Source organism: Orcinus orca, chromosome 15, assembly GCF_937001465.1.
Source record: "Orcinus orca chromosome 15, mOrcOrc1.1, whole genome shotgun sequence".
NCBI lineage: Eukaryota > Metazoa > Chordata > Mammalia > Artiodactyla > Delphinidae > Orcinus > Orcinus orca.
The window spans coordinates 73,454,375-73,479,257 of record NC_064573.1 but is presented as its reverse complement, the minus strand read 5'-3'; the positions used below and the strand labels follow the sequence as shown (position 1 = coordinate 73,479,257).

General features: G+C 42.4%; 1 protein-coding gene across 4 annotated transcripts in view; it reads left to right on the top strand.

The window, feature by feature from the left end:
* The window catches only part of LOC117197274 (40S ribosomal protein S27-like), a 68,106-nt gene that overhangs the window by 22,093 nt on the left and 21,130 nt on the right, over nucleotides 1-24,883 (top strand). The gene's annotated exons all lie outside the window — the stretch shown is intronic.

The following is a 24,883-nucleotide window of genomic DNA, read 5'->3' as shown; positions in this document are numbered from 1 at the left end:
AAGAGGGAATCGAGTCCTGGAATGGAATATAAACCAGTGGGGTCTGTTTAGAAGAGTGTTTTGTTATAGAAAATAATCTCCCTAAAACTTCTTGTGTCCTTCCATTGTGTTTTTATTACAAACCTTTGGCAGAACCTCAAACATGCTAATAAGCCTCCCAAACAGCTTTATAAAGAGTAGACCCCTGTTCAAACTTGCCCTGTGGTGCAAGTTCCTGAGATCGTGCTGATCCTGTGGACTAGTAACCTGGATGGAAGGCCTTCAAGTCTCTGGCATGTTCCTCCAATGAGGTGCAAATATGGATTCCTATTATTGCCAAGGTTCAGGGCCTGGACTAAGAAACTGACAGAGAGACAGAGACAGAGACACAGAGAAAGAGAGGAGGGGGGGGAACACACCTTCATACCTAGCTATAGGTATACATTTCCTGGCTTTGGGTACTTGCTTTCTTTATGTCAGTGGTACCTCTCAAGTTCACCCTCTTTGTTGCTCCCGATGATGGATACTCCTGGGACTGGCACCCACCAAACCAGTTTGGGAGAGAGAGTGCCCGAGTTTGCAGCAAAGGCACAGGGACTTTTGCTGTCTGCCTCTATCAGTGTATTTTTTAGCTTCCAACCAGCCACCCAGTCTTGACCACTTCCCTTCTTTTTGCCTTCTAAAGTTTCTGCCTTTCTAGTCTCTGCATACCAGCCTAGATTGACACATAGTCTTACCTGGGTCCCCAGCTGCAGCTTCAGGGTTCCATCTAATGCTTGCCGACTGGTTCCCACCCCCTTGCTAAGTTCCCTGGCTGTGGATGACTTCCAAGACTCCAGATCCCCAGCACGGCACTGATGGCTAATGTCACGCTATTTTGTATCCTTCGTCTCTCAAAGGTTCTGTTGGCCTAATTTGTGCATCCAGAACGGGCAGTTGGAGTCAGTACAGTACAGAATAATGAGTAAAAAAGCACAAAGTTGGACAGCATATACACATAGAATGCAATGTGAATTGTGCCCCCGAGGGAAAATTCCAGCGCTGCAGTCCACGTGAATGATTTCCCTTCCATTTCCCCAGGGTTGTGCAACGGGGGCTCTTACAAGCTGTATGACTCTGAACAAGTCAGTTCATCTCTCAGCGCCTCAGTTTCATCATCTATAAAAAGGAGCTAATATACAGTACCTATGTCACAGGACTGTTGTAGGGAGAAATGCTATGTAAAGGTAGCATAGTGCCTGGTACATTAAAAATGTTCTATATGAGTTAGTAGTTGTTATTTTCCAAGTATAAATACAATGGCCAACCTTCTTTAATCTAAGTTTAAGTTGCATCAGAGATGCTGTCTTTCTACATATTGGTGGGACCAGCAAGCGATACTCCTGGGTTGCTAGAAGTTTGGCTGGGCTGGGCTACAAGATCAAGATGGTCTCACTCAATATTTGGTAGTGGGGACTGACTGTCATCTGAGGAGCCTCAGTTCTCCTCCACATGACCTCTCATCCTCCAGTTGGCTAGCCCTACACCAGGACTCATGTAAGAGATACCAGAAAAAAAGAAAAAAAAAAAAAAGAGAGAGATACCAGAAGATCTATTTTTTCCTCCCCTAAATGGTGTGGCATGAAGATATGAGATGTACTAAAAGTAGCAGAATCCAGAGCAGCCATAGGACCACTGGGTAGACTCTGGAGATGATGCCAATACTATAGGAGTTAGAACGGAGAGGCAGAAAGAAAGATGCTTGGTGACATTCTGTAAGCCACTGGATCAAGCCTTACCTGAAGGGAGCCCTATGTATAGACGTTGAGTTTTGTGGGCAAATAGATAATAAATTGCCTGTAATTTTAAGCCATCTGGAGTTAGGCTGCAATCAAAAGCACCCTCACTGACAACTGTCTCTTAATAAGAATAACCTGCTACTTCTTTAGGGGGTAAGAGATGGAGGAACATCAGGCCATGTGTCATTGAAGAGGACCCAACTCCCAAAGCAAGCTCTGCAGGCTCTCTTGGCACTTTAAGGGGTATTCACAGATCCTCCTTGAGCCCCTTCAGTTATAGAAACCCTATGTCTGCATCCTCCAATGGAATCTTTTAGAGTGTCCTACCTAAGCAAGAAAATCAATTTATGATTGACCGGAAATTTTCACTGTGATTTTAGTTAGTCTTTGAAAATCGTTCCTATAGTCCTAAGTGTGAAGAAGTAGGCAAGAACAAAGAAAGCTAGCGTCTTGGGGCTAATGCCGGGCTCTTAACAACCCACATAAAGCTCAGAAAATCATTTATTTTACATCTCTGGCCATTGATAAACACAACTCTCCTCTGTGTGATGTTGATCCAAAGACCCAACCTGCAGGATTCAGAAATGATTTGGGACTTTCAAAAGTGATCAGAGGAGCAGCTGAGCTTATGAGAGTTGATCAGGTAATTCACTTTATTCTCTTACTGCTGCTAACTTATGAAAAGGAAGTGTGAGCTCCATTCTACAGATAAGGCCAACTGAGGCATGTGGTGGTGATTGACTGAGCTGTGACTTAACAAGACAAGCACTAGCAAGGGTGTTCACATTTAATGCTGTGAAGAGCTCTTAAATAACCTTTGTATATAAATTGCATTGTTATCCACCTGCCTAGGTGCCTAAAAATAGAACTGGAGTTCTCCTGAGGGGCCAGGAGGAGCAAAAAAAGAAGGAAGGAAGGAGGGAGGGAGGGAAGAAAGGAAGGAAGGAAGGAAGGAAGGAAGGAAGGAAGAAGGAAGGAAGAAGGAAGGAAGAAGGAAGGAAGGAAGAAAAGGCCAGGGACATTTTAGAATTATAAATCTAGGTCCCTGCAGGGACCTCATTAGTGACTAACTTTTGAGTTATTAGAATTGTCCAAAAATGAATACTGACCCTTCCACAGTTCCATGGATAGACTCAAATACCATGAGCAACTATGCATATTAGCAGATGCCCACATGCCCAGAGTCTAAAGAAAATAAATCAAGAAGTTATCCTAAGAAACACATTCTTCCCCTTTATGAGCATTTTGTTCAGTTTAGTTCAACAAGCATTTACTGAATGCCTACTCCATGCCCAGCACTGAACATTTCATTTCCATTCATACGATGGTCAGCTGTCACCTCATTTTCCTCATCAATAGAATACTGTGTTAGTTTCCTAAGGCTGCCATAACAGAGTACCACAAACTGAAGAGTTAAAACAATGGAATTTAATTGTCACAGTTTTGGAGGCTAGAAGTCCCAAATAGGAGCCATGTTCTCTCTGAAGACTCCAGAGAAGAATCTTTCCTGCCTCTTCCAGCCTTTGTTGGTGCCAGGTGTTCCTTGTCCTGTGGCCACATCACCCCAATCTCAGCTTCTGTCTTCACGTGGCCTTCTTCTGCATGTGGGCCTCCCTGCCTCCTCTCCTCATATTATAAAGATGCCAGTCCTTGGAGTTAGGGCCCAGACTAAATCCAGAATGATTTCATCTTGAGATCCTTAACTAGTTACATCTGCAAAGACTCTACTTCCAAATAAGGTCACATTCTTAGGTTCCATGTAGGCATGAAAAAAAATTCTTTTGGTTGGGGAGGACATCATTTTATCCACTATAATGCTGTCTCACAAAAGCATGAGTGAGAAATGCCAATTTCACCAAAGCTTTTGAAAGGGACCAGGAGAAGATTTAGATTCAAGGTACCCCACAGCAGATACCTTGAAATCCCCTGTCACAGGTTGGGTTGCTGGAAAGCAGACTCTGAGATGAAGATTAGCATGAAAGGTGTTTATTAAAGAGTGCTCTTGGGACCCCAACCTTTGGGAAGGGACGGAAGGAAAGCAGGACTGGGAAAAGTTGAGCTGTGATGCAGTCACCCCGAAGGCTGGCCCTGTGAAGAACGCTGGAGCTGGGTTGGCCTTTCAGAGCTTTTTGGTCCCCCATCAATTATTGGTTATAGGAATGGGTTGAGACCTTGGATGAAGTGGCTCTCTTTAGGAGAGGTAGTCCTCATAGGGAGCTGAGAGCTGAGGACTGCCAGCCAGCAATACACCCAGCAGCTGGGAGAGTAAGTCCTTCATCCTTGAAGGGGAATCTGGACAGCGCATCACAGTACCTACAGCACTTCCGTACTCACTTCTCTCTTTCTGCAGGTGCCATCAGGGAGGCTTCCCTTCTTCTCCTGTCTCCTCACAGGGCTGAGAACCCCTCACATTCCTCACCCCCACTGAAGCTTCCTTCTCCAAACTTGCAAATGCAAACCCGTCCACAAACAAAGGGTCTGAGAATTACCCCGAACTAAGAGTTACCTCCATATTAGAAGATATTGAAGGGGGAAATAAATAGCAACCAAGGAGGTGTTTGTCAATGTTGCTTATTGCATAGTGGAATACATACTGGATTTTGAGTAAGAAGACACAGATTCAACTGCTAGCTCCACCACTAGCTGTGTACACTTGAGCAAATCACTAGTTAATGAGACAAGAAGGCAAGGATTGTGTCTGCTTTGTTTGTCACTGATTATGCAGAACTTAGGTTAGCGCCTGGCACGTAGCTGGCTTAGTAAATACATGAAGGAATGAACAAGCTTTGCCTGAGCTTTGATTTCCTTAGAATAATATATATTTTTTAATTTTATTGAAATATAGTTGATTTACAGTGTTGTATTATCTGCTGTACATCAAAGTGATTCAGTTATATATATATATATTCTTTTTCATATTCTTTTCCATTATGGTTTATCACAGGATATATAGTTCCCTGTGCTATACAGTAGGACCTTGTTGTTGATCCATCCTATATATAATAGTTTACACCTGCTAATCCCAAACTCCCAATCTTTCCCTCCCCCCCCACCTCCCCCTTGACAACCACAAGTCCATTCTCTATATCTGTGACTCTGTTTCTGTTTCATAGATAAATTCATTTGTATCATATTTTAGATTCCAAATATAAGTAATATCATATGGTATTTGTCTTTCTCTTACTGACTTCCCTTAGTATGATAATCTCTAGGTCCATCCATGTTGCTGCAAATAGCATTATTTCATTCTTTTTTATGGCTGAGTAATATTTCCTTGGGATAATATTGAATTGGTAAGGAGAGGCGAGGTAATAATTCCCAAAGTATGGTCCCTGCAGCTGCAGCAGCAGCCCTGAGGAACTCGTTAGAAATGCAAATTATCAGGCTCCACCCCAGATGTGCTGAATCAGAAAATCTAAGGGAGGGGCCAGCATTTTGTGTTTTAACAAGGTCTTTTGTTGATTCTGATGCAGGCTCGAATTCGAGAACCACTAGCCTAGGTTATACCAAGGCAACAAACTCAAAATCTCAATGGCTTAATACAGCAAAGGTTTATTTCCTGCTCACACTAAATGTCCATCTTCTGTTGACAAGAGGCTCTGTTCATCATAGTCACCCTGGGATTCAGGCTGATGGAGCCACCATCATCTTGAGAGCCATTGGTGGTCATGACCAAGGGAAAAGCTGTGGTGAATCACGAACTGGCTCTTCAAAGCCCCACCAAGCTGTGCTGTCATTCCTGCTCACAATTCGTTGTCAAAAGCAAGTCACACAGGCACATCCAACTGGAAAAGAGTAGGGATTGTTGAGAGGATCAAGTTAAATAGCAAGTAGGGAAGCCTTTGGAGAACGGTTAAAAGCTATCGCAATTTAAGAGATTGTTTCTATTATTTCTACTCTTGGTATAAAAGGGCTGGCTCCCTGGCTGTTTTGCTCATTACCACCATTATTAAGCGATGGCTGACAATGGTGGCAAGATGGTGTGGAGTTCTGAAGCAGGAAGTCATTTATCAGATTTTTTTAAGATGCTGGCTTTGAGGAGACAAAATGATAGAAATGTATAAAAAACACAATCCGGGCTTCCTTGGTGGCGCAGTGGTTGAGAGTCTGCCCGCCGATGCAGGGGACACGGGTTCGTGCCCCGGTCCGGGAAGATCCCACATGCCATGGAGCGGCTGGGCCCGTGAGCCATGGCCGCTGAGCCTGCGCGTCCGGAGTCTGTGCTCCGCAACGGGAGAGGCCACAACAGTGAGAGGCCCGCGTACCGCAAAAAAAAAAAACAAAAAAAACACAACCCACACAATACTTGGCACATTGAAGGTATTTGATATGTTTTTGTTAAGCAAGTGACTTTTCCAATTATTTATACAAATTATTGTGATGATCTCACAGTGGCAAAGATGGAATTGGTTTGGAACAAGCTTTTTGTTTCTGGTCACATTAGATGTAGAGTTCATATGCCTGGTTCACTGGACAGTGTACAGAAGTAGAACTCCATCCAGAGTTCAAATCCCAGCTCAGCTGCTTATTACCTGTGTAACCTGAAGTTATTTAAGTCTCTATGACTCTGTTTTCTTCTCGGGAAAAATAAGGATTATAATAATCCCTGCTTCACGGGGTTGTTGTAATGATTAAATGAAACAATACTTGTAAAATGCTTAGAACAGTACCTGCACATAGTAGGTACATAATACATACGTGTAAGCTATTGTATATTGTTGGTTTTTAACTTGGAGTAAAATCCAACCTCTATCAATAAACTACAAGACCCTGCTTGAACTCTGTCCACCTTCTCCCCCTCATCTGCCCCATTGCTCCTCACTGGCTTACCTCTCGAAAACCACACTGGCCTTTTTCTTCCTCAAATAAGCCAAGTTTGTTCCTGCCCCAGGGCCTTTCTACTTGCCATTCCCTCTGGCTGGGCTCTATCAGCAGCTCTGCAGATGGCTAGCTCCATCTTGTAGTTTATTTCTTGGTTCAAATGTGCCCTCCTATGGGGTGATCACACAACCCAAAATTAGCCACCCCTACTGATTTAGTTTTTCTCCCTCACCACCCTCACATTATTACTCTTTGTAACCATCTTGTTCATCTGTTTACCAGCTATATGATGTCCTCTTCTTAAGAGCAGGGACCTTGAATGTCTCCTTCACCTCTGGAACCCAGACTCCTAAAACTAGGGCATTAAGTCAGCGCCCTATAAATGTTTGTTGAAAGAAGGACTCGGGCAGGGCTCTGCTTCCCTTCAGAGGTATTGGCACTCTACTCCATGAGAAGAAAATATCTTCTCTATAAACTTGAGATAACAATGAATTTCTACAGCAGAAATTTTTTCCACATTAAATGGATCCAAAAGTGAAGTGCTTCTGGGAGCCATGTGTGGAGGAAGTGCCGGTTTTTTTTTTTTTTTTTTTTTTTTTTTTGCGGTACGCGGGGCTCTCACTGCTGTGGCCTCTCCCGTTGCGGAGCACAGGCTCCGGACGCAGAGGCTCTGCGGGCCATGGCTCACGGGCCCAGCCGCTCCGAGGCATGTGGGATCTTCCCGGACCGGGGCACGAACCCCTGCATCGGCAGGCGGACTCTCAACCACTGCACCACCAGGGAAGCCTGGAAGTGACATTTTTAATGAAGGGCTTACAGGGTCACCGTGCTAGCTGATCCACTGTGCAGCCTCACCACAGATGCCTGGCAAAATATTGTACTCACGGCCAAATTATTTTTGCATGTTAGTACACTAGAGCTATGTGTGATGTCCTAGCAATTGTGTGTACATATACTTTTGGGAGAAAAATAACATTTATTGTAGGTTTTAAAATTTTCTAATTTCAGAAGAATCACAAGCTCAGTGCAGAAATTTTAGAAAACGAAGAAAAGCGGAAGGCACAAAGAAAACACCAGTCTTCCAAACAGTGAAACAGTTCGATGTGTGTTTTTCAGTGTTTTTTCTGTGAATGTTTTAAAAACGAGTCTGTATCTGCTTTGGAGTTGTGTTTTTCCCTAGTGTTTTTCAGGCGGTGGTGTTAGCAGGATTTGGTGATTGATTGGATGTGGAGAATGAAGGAGAGGGAAGAGTCATAGATGATCCTGAGGTTTCTCCATTCATGACTTGTTGGATAGTGGTGCAAATAAGGACATAGGAGCAAAAGCAGATTTGGAGAGAAAAGCAATGTGTTCAGTTTTGGACCAGATGCATTATGTGGATACTGTTGAGTGACTAGATGGTCAGCTGTGCCATCAAGGAAGATGATGGGGCTGGTGATGGAGACCTGAGTGTCATTGGAACAAAGGCAATAGTCGGAGAAATGGAAATGGATGAGTTCACTCAGGGCCAACTTCTCCATCGGCCCCAGCAGGCCCAGTCCCTAGTGCCCTCAAAAATGTGGGCAGAAAGTGAGTGAAGGGGTATGAACCTGTTAGAAATCAGGGAGAACCTTCAGTTACGTTACTACTGTAAAACCCCGGGAGCGGACCGGAGGGAGCCTCTGAGGGGAAGCTTGCTTTTTGCTGCCATCTGCTGGCTGTTATTGGAGCAGTTCCCACAAGAAAAAAAAAAATTCTACCCAACAGTTATGCAGCACCTACTGTATTCAAGGCTCTATGCCAGGCAATCTATAAATAATTCCCTACATTTTTATGCTCCTTTACCAATGATGGAGCATTTTCACGTACAGTATTGCAACTTGTCCTCATAGCAATCCTGTGAGGGAGGCCCTGAGCACGTAAAATTATTCCCATTTTGCAGGTGAAGAAACTGAGACCCAGCCTGCACAGGCCCTTGCCGCAGGGAAAGAGCAGAGTTCAGATGAGGCTGGAACCCACGTTATCTGACTCCTAGTTCGCTGGCTACAACCAAATTGATATTACTTCTTTAGTTTTATTCTGGGTAGAAGGCAAAAAATAAATAAATAAATAAAACCTTAAAAGTGACAAAGAAAAGGAAAATGGACCAAGAAGAGGGAGAAGAAAGAAATGGCTTCTCTAAAGTTTTTTCCAGCTCAAAATTTATTAATTTCAAGTAATACCCCCAAAGTTTAAGATTTCAGATCAGTGAGAGACAAATAAGAATCAACTAAGATACCAATACTGTACTGTACAATTGAAAGTTGCTAAGATTTCTCATCACAAGAAAAAAAAACTTATGTGAGGTGATGGAGGTTAACTAAACTTATTCTGGTAATCATTTCACAATGTATACATATATCAAACCATTCTGTTGTACACCTAAAAGTAATATAATTTTACTTGTCAATTATAACTCAATTAAAAGTAAATTTTTAAAATAGAGTAAAAAGGGGACTTCCCTGGTGACGCAGTGGTTAAGAATCTGCCTGCCAATGCAGGGGACACAGGTTTGATCCCTGCTCCAGGAAGACCCCACATGCCGTGGAGCAACTAAGCCCATGTGCCACAACTACTGAGCCCAAGCGCCCTAGAGCCCGTGCTCTACACTAAGAGAAGCCACCGCAATGAGAAGCACGCACACCACAACGCAGAGCAGCCCCCACTCACCGCAGCTAGAGAAAGCCCATGTGCAGCAACAAAGACCCAACACAGCCAAAAATAAATAAAATAAATTAATTTTAAACAAAAAGTAAAAAGGAATCAACTAAGTTCCTCACTTGAAGCTTAGCGTTAGAAGGAACCCTGAAAGTCATAAATTACTCTTCCTTGGAAAGCAAGTGTACTCTATGTAGTGTCCTCCAGTCTTACTGTGCACACAAACTCCCTGGGGATGTAGCTTCTGATGCACTTGGTCTGGGGTGGGGCCTGAGACTCTGCATTTCTAACTAGTCCCCAGGTGATGCTGATGCTGTAGGTACACAGACTGCTACTTTGAGTCGCAAGGGTCTAGAGCAGAGGCCAGCAAACTTGTCCTGTGGTGGATGAAATATTTGAGGATTTGCAAGTTGTACAGTCTCTGTTGTGACTACTCAACTCCGCCATTGTGAATTCTCAGTTCTGCCATTATAGCACAACAGCAACCTTAGATAATACATTAAAAAGTGGGTGTGGCTGGGTTCTGAAAAACTTTACTTGTAAAAACAAAAGGCTTGCTGGATTTGGCCTTCAGACTATCGTTTGCCCACCCCTGCTCTAGATATTTCTATTCCTGGATGAGCTTTAAGTATGTAGAGAATGTGTTGGCTGGGTTGTATGTGGGGTACTGTCAGTTGAGATTTCAGGTTCTTTAAAAAAATTTTTTAAATATTTATTTATTTATTTGGCTGTGCCGGGTCTTAGCTACAGCACGCAGGATCTTTGTTGCAGCGTGCAGCATGCAGGATCTCTGGTTGTGGCAGGTGGGCTCTAGTTCCCTGACCAGGGATGGAACCCGTGCCCCCTGCATTGGGAGTGCAGAGTCTTAACCACTGGGCCACCAGGGAAGTCCTGAGATTTCAGGTTCTTAAACCCAAAGGCTATCACCATCACTCCACACTCAGTTGTTCCCATTCATTTAAGCCTTCAAACTGGGTATTGGTCTAACATCAGGTTTTGATAAAGTGGTAGAGAATTGAAAATAACATTACTAACACTTACATAGTACTTGGTATGTTCCAGGCACTGCTCTAAGTTCTTTGTGTATATTACCTATTTAACCCTCACAACAACCCTATGAGGAGGCACTATTATCATCTCTACTTTACAGATGAGGAAACTTAGTTAAGTAATTTGCCCAAAGTTTCACCAATAGTAATTAGCAGAGTCAGGCTTTGAATTAAGGTGGGCTAATGCCAGAGTCTACTCTTTACTGCCTCATTTTACTACTTCTGAAAAGAAGCAGCAAGTGGTACCATTAGTTGGGGTCAATGGGTAGAGGGAGGCAGTGAGTGACATGGAGAAAGATACAAAACCAGGAAGCTGAAAGCTAAATTATTTCCTGTTGTATAATTTGCTGAGACCAGACCCTGTTAGTGGGGGTTTTCTTACATTCTATTTTGTCCTGCATTAAATTTCCTTAATGATAGTATATGACTATTATTTTCCAAGGATCAGAATAGAAATAAACCAAGCATGGGTAATTCTCACATTCAGTTGTATACTGAGCTACCCCTCTTTTTGCTAAAGTGTTTTAAATACTATCCTTAAAACAGAGTCCAGCAGAGCTTGGGAGAGTGAGTTTTCCAAGCAGTTTAACTGGGCACTTTGAAAACTTTTACCTGCCATGTTCAATGCCCTCCTCCCAAATTGGGAAAATAGGACTTCAAGTGTACCTCCCTATGCCAAGACCAGCCATAGAGTGTGCTGCCAAAGTTTTTCTGTCGAGGCAAGTCTTCTTGTTGAGACTTCTCTATATACAAAAATAAAGACCATGTCTGTTTGCATAGATCAGAAATTCTCAACTTCAGCACTATTGAGATTTTGGACCAGATAATTCTTCGTTGTGGGGAGCTGCTATCTGTGCATTGCAGGATGTCTAGCAGCATCCTTCCTCCTACCCACTAGAAGCCAGTAGCATCACCCCAGTTGTGACAATCAAAAATGTCTCCAGACATTGCCATTATACCCTGGGAAGTCACAATCACCCTCAATGGAGAACCACCAGCATAGATCAGTGACAGTTTACAATTCAAGAATGCCTACCACCATCTGTTTGTGGGAGTATACGTTGGCACAAACCTTTTGAAGAGTGATTCTGAAAGTAGGCTTTGGAAAGCAATCATTAAAAATTCAAAATATTTGCATTTGGAAGGAAAGGGAAAGGATTTACTATTTATAGCTCTAGGAATATAAAAGATTCATTAGGAATAAAGGTTTGACAATCTATAAGACTTTATTTTCACTGAATGATAGGCACAGATCTGATGGTTGCCAGCTCCCAAAAATCCCTGAAGCAACTGTGTACATGAGAAGCCCTTGAGTAATTGATCTGAGGTGTGGGCATCTGGCTTAACGGGCTTAGTTTACAGGTTATTTCCTGGAATACAATGATTGGTCCACGGGTGGGCCAATCAGAGTACCTCTCTAGGGTTCTTCTAACTAATCTGAGGGGGCAGGGAGGGGAAAAGGGTATCTCTCCTCTATGATCACAAAGAGGTAAAGATGGGAGCCCAGCATTCAGTAGCCATGCCCACACCTACTGAAGAAGCTGTTCTGAGAAAACGAAGCCAATACATAGAGAACAGCATGGGTGAGAGACACAGAGAATCCTTGCGATGTTCCAGTCTCGGGTTCCAGCCATCGCTGTGGCCAACTCCAACCAGGACGTTCCCATGTTTTCATTATGTGAGCCAATTTATTCAAGCTAATTCATGTTGGATTTTTTCTCTTGCAACCACTGGGTTTTGACTAAGGCATCTTAGCAAAGTTGTAAAGAGAATTCACATAATGACCAGGAGCACTGGTAAAATTTTCACTCATAGATGTACTGTGCAAACCAGATGGGTGCAAATTCAGCTATTTTGTAAATTCTGGTGTGGCTCTAGAAAATGCTTAGCAAATATGGCTGCTTCTTCCCGTCTACAGATACCACCACAATGGCTTCCATTGGTTCAAAGGATTTATACTTCCCAAAGCATTTTTTTAATATAAATTTATTTAACTTTATTTTTGGCTGTGTTGGGTCTTCATTGCTGTGCATGGACTTTAGCTGCGGCGAGCAGGGGCTACTCTTCATTGCAGTGCGCAGGCTTCTCATTGCGGTGGCTTCTCTTGTTGCAGAGCACAGGCTCTAGGTGCGCAGGCTTCAGTAGTTGTGGCACACGGGCTCAGTAATTGTGGCTCGCGGGCTGTAGAGCGCAGGCTCAGTAGTTGTGGCACACGGGCTCAGTAGTTGTGGCTCGCGGGCTGTAGAGCGCAGGCTCAGTAGTTGTGGTGCACGGGCTTAGTTGCTCCGCGGCATGTGGGATCTTCCCAAACCAGGGCTCGAACCTGTGTCCCCTGCGTTGGCAGGCGGGTTCTTAACCACTGCGCCACCAGGGAAGTCCCTTTCCCAAAGCTTTTACATTCATTATCTCATTTGCCTTCCACCATAACTCAGCCAGACAGGGAAGGGGATTTTAGCATCCCCATTTCCAGGTGAGAAGATGGAGCCACCATGTGGCTAAATGACTTCTTTATGTAATGCAGGGATTTAGAATGAGATCAGCAGTTCTCAAATTCAATCAGTCATGAACTGTGTCATGACTGATTTGATGCTAATGGTTAAAGTACCAGGACTTGAGAATGATTCATCTTTTTAAAAATAATACATTATCCCTGTAACAACGTTAATTCTTGCCAGCATTCAATATGCTTTCCTGGTAGGAGGAAAGGAGTGGAGTTACAGCTGGCATATTGGAAATTCCCATGGGATTGTTATAAACGTGAATATCCAACCATGTGCATTCCAATAGTTAAAAAAAAAAGAAAGGTTGAGTCAATGGATAAGCCAAAGGCTGAGTCAATGGATAAGCCAGCCATAGAGTTGCTTCCAGCTCTAAAATTGGATGATTCACCCCAAATAAACTATGAGTTGATGGCATTCAAGATCAAAAGAAACCACTTTTCCCTGTCCATGGATCTTATTAAGGGTCACTCACTTTAAAGAGTTGTAGGTTGATCATAAAATGTATCATCCAAACCAGGATAGTTTTAAGATAAAAAGGGGCATCAATGGAATGGAACATCAGGGCAACATATTAAACAGGAATTATGTTGAACAAACCAGGACTGGAATCACCCTAAGTATATGTAATGCAAGAAAAGTACATTTATATAACTGGAAACTGCCAGAACGGCCCCAAGGGACATCACTCTAAAGGTGAGTTGGATGTGTCTTGGTTTCAGTTCCCCCAAAAGCAGATTCTAAGATAAAGATTTCGGTGAGAGTAGTTTATTAGGGAGGTAAAGGAGAGTGTGGAAGTGAGGCAGGGAAAGAAAGGTAGCCAATAAGAGTGTGTCCTCAAGCCAGCAACTGCTGAGGCCAACTGGAACAGGATCCCTGAGGCGGTCACAGATGTGCCGCCCACATTCCCCCTTGAGGAAGGACTTGCTGTCCACCTGCAGGGAGTGGGGTCAGCAGATGGCCCCCAGCTGTCAGCTCCTTCAGGGTCTGCCTTAGGGGCAGAGAGCTGCCTCGTTCAAGGTCACGTCCTTCCCAGAGCAGCCTGCACTGCTGACCAAGCAAGGCCAGGCTGTAACGGCTGCCCATTTCCTCCAGATGCGGGACAGTCTGATGGGCAGTCCTCACTCCAGAGCTTCCCTCTGGGTTGGCCAAGCCTTTGTCAAGCTAGTATTGCAACTAGACTTTTCCTTTCCTTTCAGACGGGCTGATCCTTAATAAGCATTTTGTTTCCCAAACCCCATGTAAGCATCTGCTTCTAGAGAACCTATCCCAAAACCATCCCTATAGGGAAACTCAGTGTATTCATCATGTTTTTTATTTTCTGTATCTTACGATGTTTTGACATCCTGGGGGACCTTTCAGACTTGAGAGGAAACTGCCCTTATAGGGCTAGCTAATTCCTAGGGGAGGTGGACTGCTTGCCTGGAATGTGTCTAGTCATGCGCAGACCACCTGACCCAGTGCCACGTCCCCACCCACCTGCTTATGTAACTCACATACCAACCCAATATTTCCTCTGTCTTAATCATCCCAGAATCAGGTCCCAGACAACTGAAGACAGCTCCTATGCCCTAGAGCCCACTGGAATTATTCAAAGGAGCCCATCCTAAACTGTTTAACTGTCTCTCCTTTTCTGCAGAAACTCCAATAAAGGCTCTGGCTTAGGCTTTTCTCTTATTCCTGCTTCTGCCTCCTGATCAAAACCTGATGCCTTCCCTATGGCCCTGAGTGGCATAGCATGTCCCCTTCTCTCAGGAATGTAAGTAATAAACAGTCGTTCAATGGCATTGGCTTCTCCAGGTCATCACTCAATCTGAGAATGCCTATAGCACCTTTATTTATAATTGCCCAAATCTGAAAGCAACCAAGATGTCCTTCAAAAGGTAAACAAACAAGTGAAAGCAGTCATTCTGAAAAGGCTAAACTCTATATGATTCCAACTACATTACACTCTGGAATAGACAAAACTATAGTCAAAAATGATTCTAGTTAAAAGAGATAGGAAGAGATAAATGGTTGCCAGCACTTTGGGGGAGGAAGGGAGGAATGAATAAGTAGAGCACAGAGGATCTTCAGGGTAATGAAACTACTTTGTGTGATACTACAATAATAGATATATAACATTACGTGTTTGTCAAAACCCATACCAATGTACAGCACAAAGAAGGGCCCTAGTGTAAACTAGGGACTTTAGTTAATAATAATGTATCAATATTGGTTCAACAATGGTAACAAATATATCACACTAATGTATGATGTCACTAAGAGGGAAAACTGTGACAGGAAGAGAGAAGAGGTATATGGCAGCTCTCTATACTGTCTGCTCAATTTTCTGTAAACCTAAAATTGTTCTAAAAGCAAAACAAAACAAAAGTGTATGAAAGAGGAAAGATGGGGGAAAAATGGATTTTTTTTCCAGGACAGGGGGAAACTTAAATTTTCAAAAAAAATAACAGAGGTAACCCACAAGATACCACTTCACACCCATTAGGATGGTTATACTTTATTTTATTTTTATTTTTATTTTTTGGCTGTGCCAGACCTTAGTTATGGCACGTGGGATCTTTTTTTTAGTTGCGGCATGTGGGATCTTAGTTGCAGCATGCATGCGAGATCTAGTTCCCCTACCAAGGATCAAACCCGGGTCCCCTGCATTGGGAGCATGGAGTCTTACCCACTGGACCACCAGGGAGGTCCCAGGTGGGCTATACTTTGAACACACACACAGAATAACAAGTGTTAGTGAGGATGTGGAGAAATTAGAATTCTCATACATTGCTGGTGTGAATGTAAAATGGTGTAACCACTTTGGAAAACAGGTGATTCTCATATGACCTAGCAATTCCACTCCTAGGTAGACACCCAAAGGAATTGAAAGCAAGGACTTGAACAGATACTTGTATGCCAGCATTCACTGCAACCTTATTCACAATAGCCAAAAAGTAGAAACAGCCAAGTGTCTGTCCATGGATGAATGGATAAGCAAAGTGTGGTGTATCCATACACCAATGGAATATTCTTCAGCCATAAAAAAAGGAAGTACTGATACATGCTACAACATGGATGAAACTTAAAATCATCCTGGTAAGTGAAAGAAGCCAGAAAGGAAAGGTCACATATGGTATGATTCGATTTATATGAAATATCTAGAATAGGCAAATCCACATAGACTAGCGGTTGCCAGGAGCTAAGAAGAGGGGGGGATAGGAAATGACTGCTAATGGGTATAGGGTTCTTTTGGGGGTGAAGAAACAGTTCTGGAATTAGATAGTGGTGTTGTTTGCATAACATCGTGAATATACTAAAAACCACTGAATTGTTCACTTTAAAAGGATGAATTTTATATTATGTAAATTTTATCTTAATTTAAACACAAATAGCAGAAGTGCCAAACTATTTCTCTCTCCTTCTTTGCTAAGATCTACATAAAAATGGAGCTTCCTAGAAGTAACCTACTTATGGGTAATGCTGATTTATTAAACGGAAAAATTTGTTTTTCAAAGGCTAAACTTTTAAATTTCTAGTTAGTGTTTTATGGAATTCCCTGGTGGTCCAGTGGTTAGGACGCCATGCTCTCACCACTGAGAGCCCGAGTTCAGTCCCTGGTCATGGAATTAATATCCCATACGCTGTGCAATGCAGCCAAAAAAAAAATTTCTAGTTAGTGTTTTATTAAATAAAACTACTGTGCTTGCCTCTTAAGGGGAAAAGTATTACAGCAAAAAACAAAACAAAACAAAAAACCCAGATACCTACATGCATGTGACCCACCACTTAAACAACAGTTTCTTTCTGATTCATGGGATGTAAAGCAGTCACTCAGTTTCTAGCATCTGAGATTCCTGAGGAACCCAGTTTCTCAATAGGGATGTTATTGAGAACAGTTTGCCAGGACACCTACAAGCAAAGATTACGTTCATAAACGGACTGCATTTGAGTTAGCACTGGGTGTTCTGAGATGCACGGAGCCTGCTGGGTATATACTTTAAAACACCATCTCTAGATCTATCTTTAGTCCCTGCCTTCCAGCTTGTGCTCATGAAAATAAGTACATCCACATGATAGTGGTTTCCAGGGCAAGTTTGACCTTACAAAGCACACAATTCCAGTATGTTGATGGATTTCTAAATGGTGATTTATGGGAACCCTTATGGATATAGGTCCTCCAAGTCTCATTCTTTCATTTAACAGATATTTACCGAGCACCTGTTATGTGCAGGCACTGTTCTAAGCACTGGGTTCAAGAAAGAAGGGGCCAGAGAGTCCTGTGCCTCTATATCTGCTTCTGGTCACAGAGTCAGTTTATAAACCAACTGTATATCTTTGTGCCAGTCTACAGAACAATGATAAAATGCCTCTGATGTGCCCAGCACAGAGCTAGATGCAGGTAAATGAGGCTCTGGTCCAAGAAGTTCAGAGAAGGGAAAAATGGTCAGTAAATAAAGGGAAAATGTTAAACCTTGCTAGTGTTTATTTATTTATGTGCTGCTGTGTTCCAGAAAAAGATTTAAGGCAGCTTACAAGGATACATCAAACAGCCATATTGCATAAATTATAAGTAGGAGAGAAGGGAGAAAAAGAAAAAATAAGAATGAGGACTGAAATTGGGCCAGAAATGAGACTATATGATAAATTCCTCTATGCTTGTAGCCTGGTGTAGTCTCTTGTGTAGTAGATGCAGCTGGGGCCCTGCCCAGAGTCCCTCAACACTCCTCTTTATACACCAAAGGATGCTCATTGCTACACCTGTGACTCTGAGTGAGGGCTTTGTTCTGGCTGTGGAAGCACACCCGGCCAGCAAGCAGGATGGCCTGGAAGTTCCAAAGAGTTTGTTTCCCTAGAAACAGCCCCACCCAGTGATGGATGGGTGTTGGTAGAGGAATCTCCCAGCTTCCTCTCCTTCCACTGAGATAATGTGAGGCCTGTTCTCTGCAGTATCCCAGTGCCCTCTGGGGATGCTGAGCTCCACTTGCCTGTAGCAGTCACTTGCTTGCCACATGCCCTTTATTGGTTGTCTTCCTTTCTGTGTCGCCCTTTCCCTCTCCCCATCCTGTTGTTTCCTGGGATCGTTGCCCAAATAAACTACCTGCCCTTGAATCCTTGTCTCAGAATGAGCTTCTTGGGGAACCCAGCCCAAAACAGCTCACCGTACCCTCATCTGCTATTTATTGTAGAACTCCAGGCTCCTGCAAAGTTCACTCCCTATCAGGGTTTCTGGGGGTGCCCAGGAGGGAGTCACATATGGTCAGAAACAAGTCTAGTCAGCTACGATGTTTGTGGATTTTTCCTCTTTTTCTCCTATTCTGGGCACCCCTGTATCAACCAGGCATGCTGCTATTTCTGCTGCTTATGACCGACTACCTTGACTGATTTCCACTTTATCCAAGAGTCATCTCCACCTTGTATCACTGGGTATCACCTTTCCTACCAGGCACTGCTGCCTCCTATCAGGTACTAACTAACACAAGGTGCCAGGTGCCAAAGCAGTTGGATGTTCAATGGTGATGTTCAGTCAAGGGGAATGCCTCCCAACCACTCTGTGTTCCACCGTGTTGATGAGATGCTAGACCAACATTGCTTTGGGGACCAAGAAGAGGTTTTCATTAAACAACCCCCTTAGTTTTTACTTACAGCCATAGCCACATAAAACTCAGGCATGGCAAGTCCATAAGGACTGGTCGTGAGAACTAATCTGAGTGACAGGTACACCGCACTCCTCAGAAATCACCCATCCAAACTCTAGCCAAATATTAACCTTATTTTGAGTCTGACTTATTTATTTGACTGATCTGTCTTTCCTTTTGATGAGTTATCTCCTGGGGGTTCTTGGGCCCCTGGTGCAAACAGGGTACATGCAAGGTGTCTTGGTATATGGAATTATTAACTAAAATACTATTGAATATTGGAGGGCACCTACCCAAACCAATCAGTTCTTAGTTCTTTCTGGCAATTATTGAACAGGGTCAGCTGTCGTTGAAGCTACTACTGGATCATCTGTGTGAAAAAAAAGAAAAGCATCTGGTTACTCTTGTGCTCTAAAACCTTCAATGGCTCCCCATTACCCTTAAAATAAAATTTAGACTTCTTAATATGACCTACTGGCTGCTGTTGGCTCCTGCTTGCCAATCCCATCTCCTATCCCTTTCCCTTTTGCTCACCACATCCTAGTCATATGACTTCCTTTCTGTTCTTCAAACACATCAAACTCTCCTCCAACTCAAGGCCTTTGCGTCTGTTGTGCCTTCTGCCTGGACTGCCTTTCCCATGGCTCTTCCTATGGCTGAATCCTTTTTCTTCAAGTGTCTGCTCAAATGTCATCTTCTCAAAGAGATTGCCCAGTTACCTGACCTAAATTAGAGACACACACACACACGCTCCCCACCATTTGATAAAGTTACTCTTTACCAAATCATTATATCAATTTTTTTCCATAGAACTTGTCAGAATCTATGATTATCTTATTCATCGGTTTTCTGTCTTCTTTCACTGGAATGTAAGCTTCCTGAGGACAGGTACCTTGTTTGGTTTTTTGCTGCTGAATACTCAACACCAATCATAGTGCACACAATATCCATCCAATATGTTGATGAGTGAATGTACATAAACAAGTGCTTATTTTCTATTCTCAATAGCAGAAAGATGCATACTTTTGTTTCATCCAAAACTGAGAGTATATCATTAAGTATGAGTTAAAAAGCAGGGAGGCCAGCAAACATCCCTTATTTTCCCTCATTTAAAATATTTTAATGATTGTATCATAAAACATTTCCTAGTGATTCTGATCTGTATGAACATCAGTAACTGGCAGGAGAGGAGGAAAGCTTTATCAAACTCCCCAGTTTAACACATAACCAATTTCTGGTCCAGGGTAAAGTCTAAGGAAAGGTCAATAAAATTGGCAAACATTATTTCTAACCAACTTTCTCACATGATAGCAAAAAAAAAAAAAAAGTTCATGGTAGGGAATTCCCTAGCGGTCCAGTGGTTGGGACTCTGTGCTTCCACTGCAGGGGGCATGGGTTCAATCCCTGGTCAGAGAACTAGGATCCTGCATGCCATGTGACATGGCAAAAAAAAAAAAAAAAAGTTCACAGTAGGTGCTCAAAAATTTTTTTGAATTAGTATCTAGTTTGAGTTAGATCTTTTTTTTTTTTTTTTTTTGTGGTACGCGGGCCTCTCACTGTTGTGGCCTCTCCCGTTGCGGAGCACAGACTCCGGACGCGCAGGCTCAGCGGCCATGGCTCACGGGCCCAGCCGCTGCGCGGCATGTGGGATCTTCCCGGACCGGGGCACGAGCCCGTGTCCCCTGCATCAGCAGGCGGACTCTCAACCACTGCGCCACCAGGGAAGCCCGAGTTAGATCTTTTGACTAGACCAACACTGTCCAATAGAAATATAATGTGAATCACATGCATAATTTTTTTCCCCACACACATAATTTTACATTTTCTAGTACCCACAATGAAAAGAATAAAAAGAAACCGTTGAAATTAATTTTAGTAATACATTTCATTAAACTTAGTTTTCCAAAATAGTATCATTTCAACATGTAATCAATATTTTTTAAAAAAGAGGGCTTCCCTGGTGGTGCAATGGTTAAGAATCCGCCTGCCAATGCAGGGGACACGGGTTCGATCTCTGGTCTGGGAGGATCCCACATGCTGCAGAGCAACTGGGCCTGTGTGCCACAGCTGCTGAGCCTGCTCTCTGGAGCCCGCGATCCATAGCTGCTGGGCCCGCATGCCACAACTACTGAGGCCCGGGCACCCAGAGCCCGTGCTCCACAATAAAGACAAGACACCGCAATGAGAAGCCCGCACACTGCAATGAAGAGTAGCCCCCGCTCACCACAACTAGAGAAAGCCCCGCGCAGCAACAAAGACCCAACGCAGCCAATAAATAAATAAATAAATAAATTTTTAAAAAGATAAATTAGATCTTTTACATTCTTTCTTATTTTATACTTACAGCATATCTCAATTGAGATGATAAATTTGTTTTCCATGCCGTGCGGCTTGCGGCATCTTGGTTCCCCAACCAAGGATTGAACTTGGGTCCCGGCAGTGAAAGTGCCAAGTCCTGACCACTGGACTACCAGGGAACTCCCGAGATGATAAATTTGATTGGAAATTATTGCTTTGTATTTAGATTTCAAAAATTTAGACTTGAAAAAGTAGATTCACGACCTTTTTTTTTCCCCTTAGATTCCATATATATGTGTTAGCATACGGTATTTGTTTTTCTCTTTCTGACTTACTTCACTCTGTATGACAGACTCTAGGTCCATCCACCTCACTACAAATAACTCAATTTCGTTTCTTTTTATGGCTGTGTAATATTCCATTGTATATATGTGCCACATCTTCTTTATCCATTCATCCGATGATGAACACTTAGGTTGCTTCCATCACCTGGCTATTGTAAATAGAGCTGCAATGAACATATTGGTACATGACTCTTTTTGAATTATGGTTTTCTCAGGGTATATGCCCAGTAGTGGGACTGCTGGGTCGTATGGTAGTTCTATTTGTAGTTTTTTAAGGAACCTCCATACTGTTTTCCATAGTGGCTGTATCAATTTACATTCCCACCAGCAGTGCAAGAGTGTTCCCTTTTCTCCACACCCTCTCCAGCATTTATTGTTTCTAGATTTTTTGATGATGGCCATTCTGACCGGTGTGAGATGATATCTCATTGTAGTTTTGATTTGCATTTCTCTAATGATTAATGATGTTGAGCATTCTTTCATGTGTTTGTTGGTAATCTGTATATCTTCTTTGGAGAAATGTCTGTTTAGGTCTTCTGCCCATTTTTGGATTGGGTTGTTTGTTTTTTTGTTATTGAGCTTCATGAGCTGCTTGTAAATTTTGGAGATTAATCCTTGACACCAAAAGCTCCTAAAAAAATTCTCCCCTTTAATCCTGCACTTTTCATTTATATGTGTCCTTTCTGTCTGCCCTGACATCCTTTGTCAGTTGCTTCATTTGCAAATATTTTCTCCCATTCTGAGGGTTGTCTTTTGGACTTGTTTATGGTTTCCTTTGCTGTGCAAAAGCTTTTAAGTTTCATTGGGTCCCATTTGTTTATTTTTGTTTTTATTTCCATTTCCCTAGGAGGTGGGTCAAAAAGGATCTTGCTGGGATTTATGTCATAGAGTGTTCTGCCTATGTTTTCCTCTAAGAGTTTGATAGTTTCTGGCCTTACATTTAGATCTTTAATCCATTTTGAGCTTATTTTTGTGTATGGTGTTAGGGAGTGTTCTAATCTCATACTTTTACATGTACCTGTCCAGTTTTCCCAGCACCACTTATTGAAGAGGCTGTCTTTTCTCCACTGTATATTCTTGCCTCCTTTATCAAAGATAAGGTGACTATATGTGCGTGGGTTTATCCCTGGGCTTTCTATCCTGTTCCATTGATCTATATTTCTGTGTTTGTGCCAGTACCATACTGTCTTGATTACTGTAGCTTTGTAGTATAGTCTGAAGTCAGGGAGCCTGATTCCTCCAGCTCCATTTATCGTTCTCAAGATTGCTTTGGCTATTCAGGGTCTTTTGTGTTTCCATACAAATTGTGAAATTTTTTGTTCTACTTCTGTGAAAAATGCCAAAAAAAAAATGTCATGAAGAACCTAGGGGTACGATGGGAATAAAGACACATACTAGAGAATGGATTTGAGGATATGGGGAGGGGGAAGGGTAAGCTGGGACAAAGTGAGAGAGTGTCATGGACACATATACACTACCACACATAAAATAGATAGCTAGTGGGAAGTAGCTGCATGGCACAGGGAGATCAGCTCGGTGCTTTGTGACCACCTAGAGGGGTGGGATAGGGAGGGTGGGAGGGAGGGAGACGCAAGAGGGAAGAGATATGGGAACATATGAATATATATAACTGATTCACTTTGTTATAAAGCAGAAACTAACACACCGTTGTAAAGCAATTATACTCCAATAAAGATGTTAAAAAAAAAAAGTAGATTCACATACCCAAGGAATTCCAAAAATACTTAAAAGTTTTTCCAGTAATGGAATCAAGTTTATTAGTTTTAAAATTTAACATGGAAATTAATAGCATTATGCTAAGTAAAAGAAGCCAGACACAGAAGGTCACATATTTTATGATTCTGTTTATATGAAATGTCCACAATAGGTAAATCCATAGAGACAGAACATAGATTGGTGGTTGCCAGGGGCTGGGGGAAGAGGAGTGAGGAGTAATTGCTTAATGAGTACGGGGTCTTTTCTGGGGCGATAAAAATGTTCTGGAACTGAGTAGACGTGGTGGTTGCACAGCATTGTGAATGTACCAAATGCCATGGAATTGTTCATTTTAAAATGTTTAATTTTATGTTATGTGAATTTCACCTTGATTTTAAAAATTGAAACGAATAAAATTTAATTAAAATTATAACTTCAGTTCCTCCATCACACTAGCCTCAATCCAAGTGCTCAACAGCACTAGACTGACATTGTACAGCACGGGACCAAGCTACTCTTAGGCCGAGGTCAGGGCTTTTAAAATCATTTATTTCTGTTTTTACAGGACACAGCTTCCCAGCACTTACTGAAAGCTTTCAAGGTGAAGTGTCCCAGTTTATTTAAGCACCACCTGGCAGCCACTGAAGTGTCACGTTTCTATTTCACAAGAGTTAGCCATGAATCTGATTGCTACTGTTCCACATGATCAGCACGTTTTGGGTGACAGATTGTTAAGTCCGTCACACTTTTGAGCATGTTGTGATTCTTTCATAGTTTTTCTGAAGGGTGCCCGGCATCCAGAAACTTGTGGTCTGTGCTTCAAGAACATTATAAGTCATTATAATGTTTTCCAACAGCCATCCCCTCCAGGGAGCTGGAGGGGAGCAGAGAAGGAAGATCACAGAGAGCAGGCACTGTGCTGGTCGCGACACACATGAAAAGAGCAGCTTAAATGATTAGGAGCGTAAAACCTTAAGAAACCCCAAGGATGATTCATAGGGCTCTGAAGGATCTGATGAGCTCACATGGCCCATCCCAAATGAATACAAGTAATTTGCTCTTTTCTTTCAACTCCCCCAGAGGTAACGCTCAACAACCCCTCTTGTTTTTCTCATTGCACTGAATCATACCTCTCAGGTATCAAGAAGTGTTTCTCTAAGACTTTCTTATCAAAACTTCTCCTATTAGTTTATCTTTTAAACCTCCCAGCTAAGCCTGAATATCAGGACCCTTTACCTGGAAGTATCTCCTTAGCATTTTCTCATTTTTGATGCTTCTATATCCCAATATGATTCTTCAGTTTGTAGGCTGCTTGGACTGTTTATCCTCTCTCTGTTTTTCTTGCTCCCCACTGCCTTTTTTCCCCCCTCTTTATTAGATTGGAGAGAAAAGTAAATAAAGTTTCCACTGGTCAGTTTTTTCTTGGCCAGTCTAATAGTGGAAATGTTTTCAAATTCTACCTTTCTAATACTGGAGTGATAGCTGTCACCATAAATCTATACCTCTTATTTATTGATAACACAGACGGTGGATAGTTTCTTTAAACAGCAATGACAACAACAGTAAAATAGAAACCATGGTGGCATATTCAGTCCTGTTGCTGACAAAAGTGATGTCTTTTATAGATGCCTCAGGAGAAATGACAAATATTCCCCAAAGAGTGTCTGTCTTTTATACCTCTTTCAAGGTTAAATTTGGCTGTGTGCAATGTCTTGCTTGCAAAATTTTGATTGCAATTAACAGAAGTGTCCTATAGTTAGTGTAAACCAAAAAAAAAAAAAAAAAAAAACCGAATGAGAGAAGAAGAAGTTAATGAAAGGATGCTAGAGGTATTTTGTGGCATCAAAGGAAGAGTTGAACAATTAAAATTTATAAAAGGAAGAAACCAAGGGTGAGTTTTGAGAATTCAATAGCAGCTAATGAACTTTTTCTCCAGAGCACTGCCATTAAAGAGCACACACTTTGTTCCAGGTCTCCTCCCATTTCCTTCCTTTCTACTTCCAATTTCAGATTCCTGGGAGAGAGCCCAGGGTGGGTCAGGTGCCCTTAAACAGACTTGGTGCAAGAGAGAGATGAAAGTAGTGTTTAAGAGGGGTGACA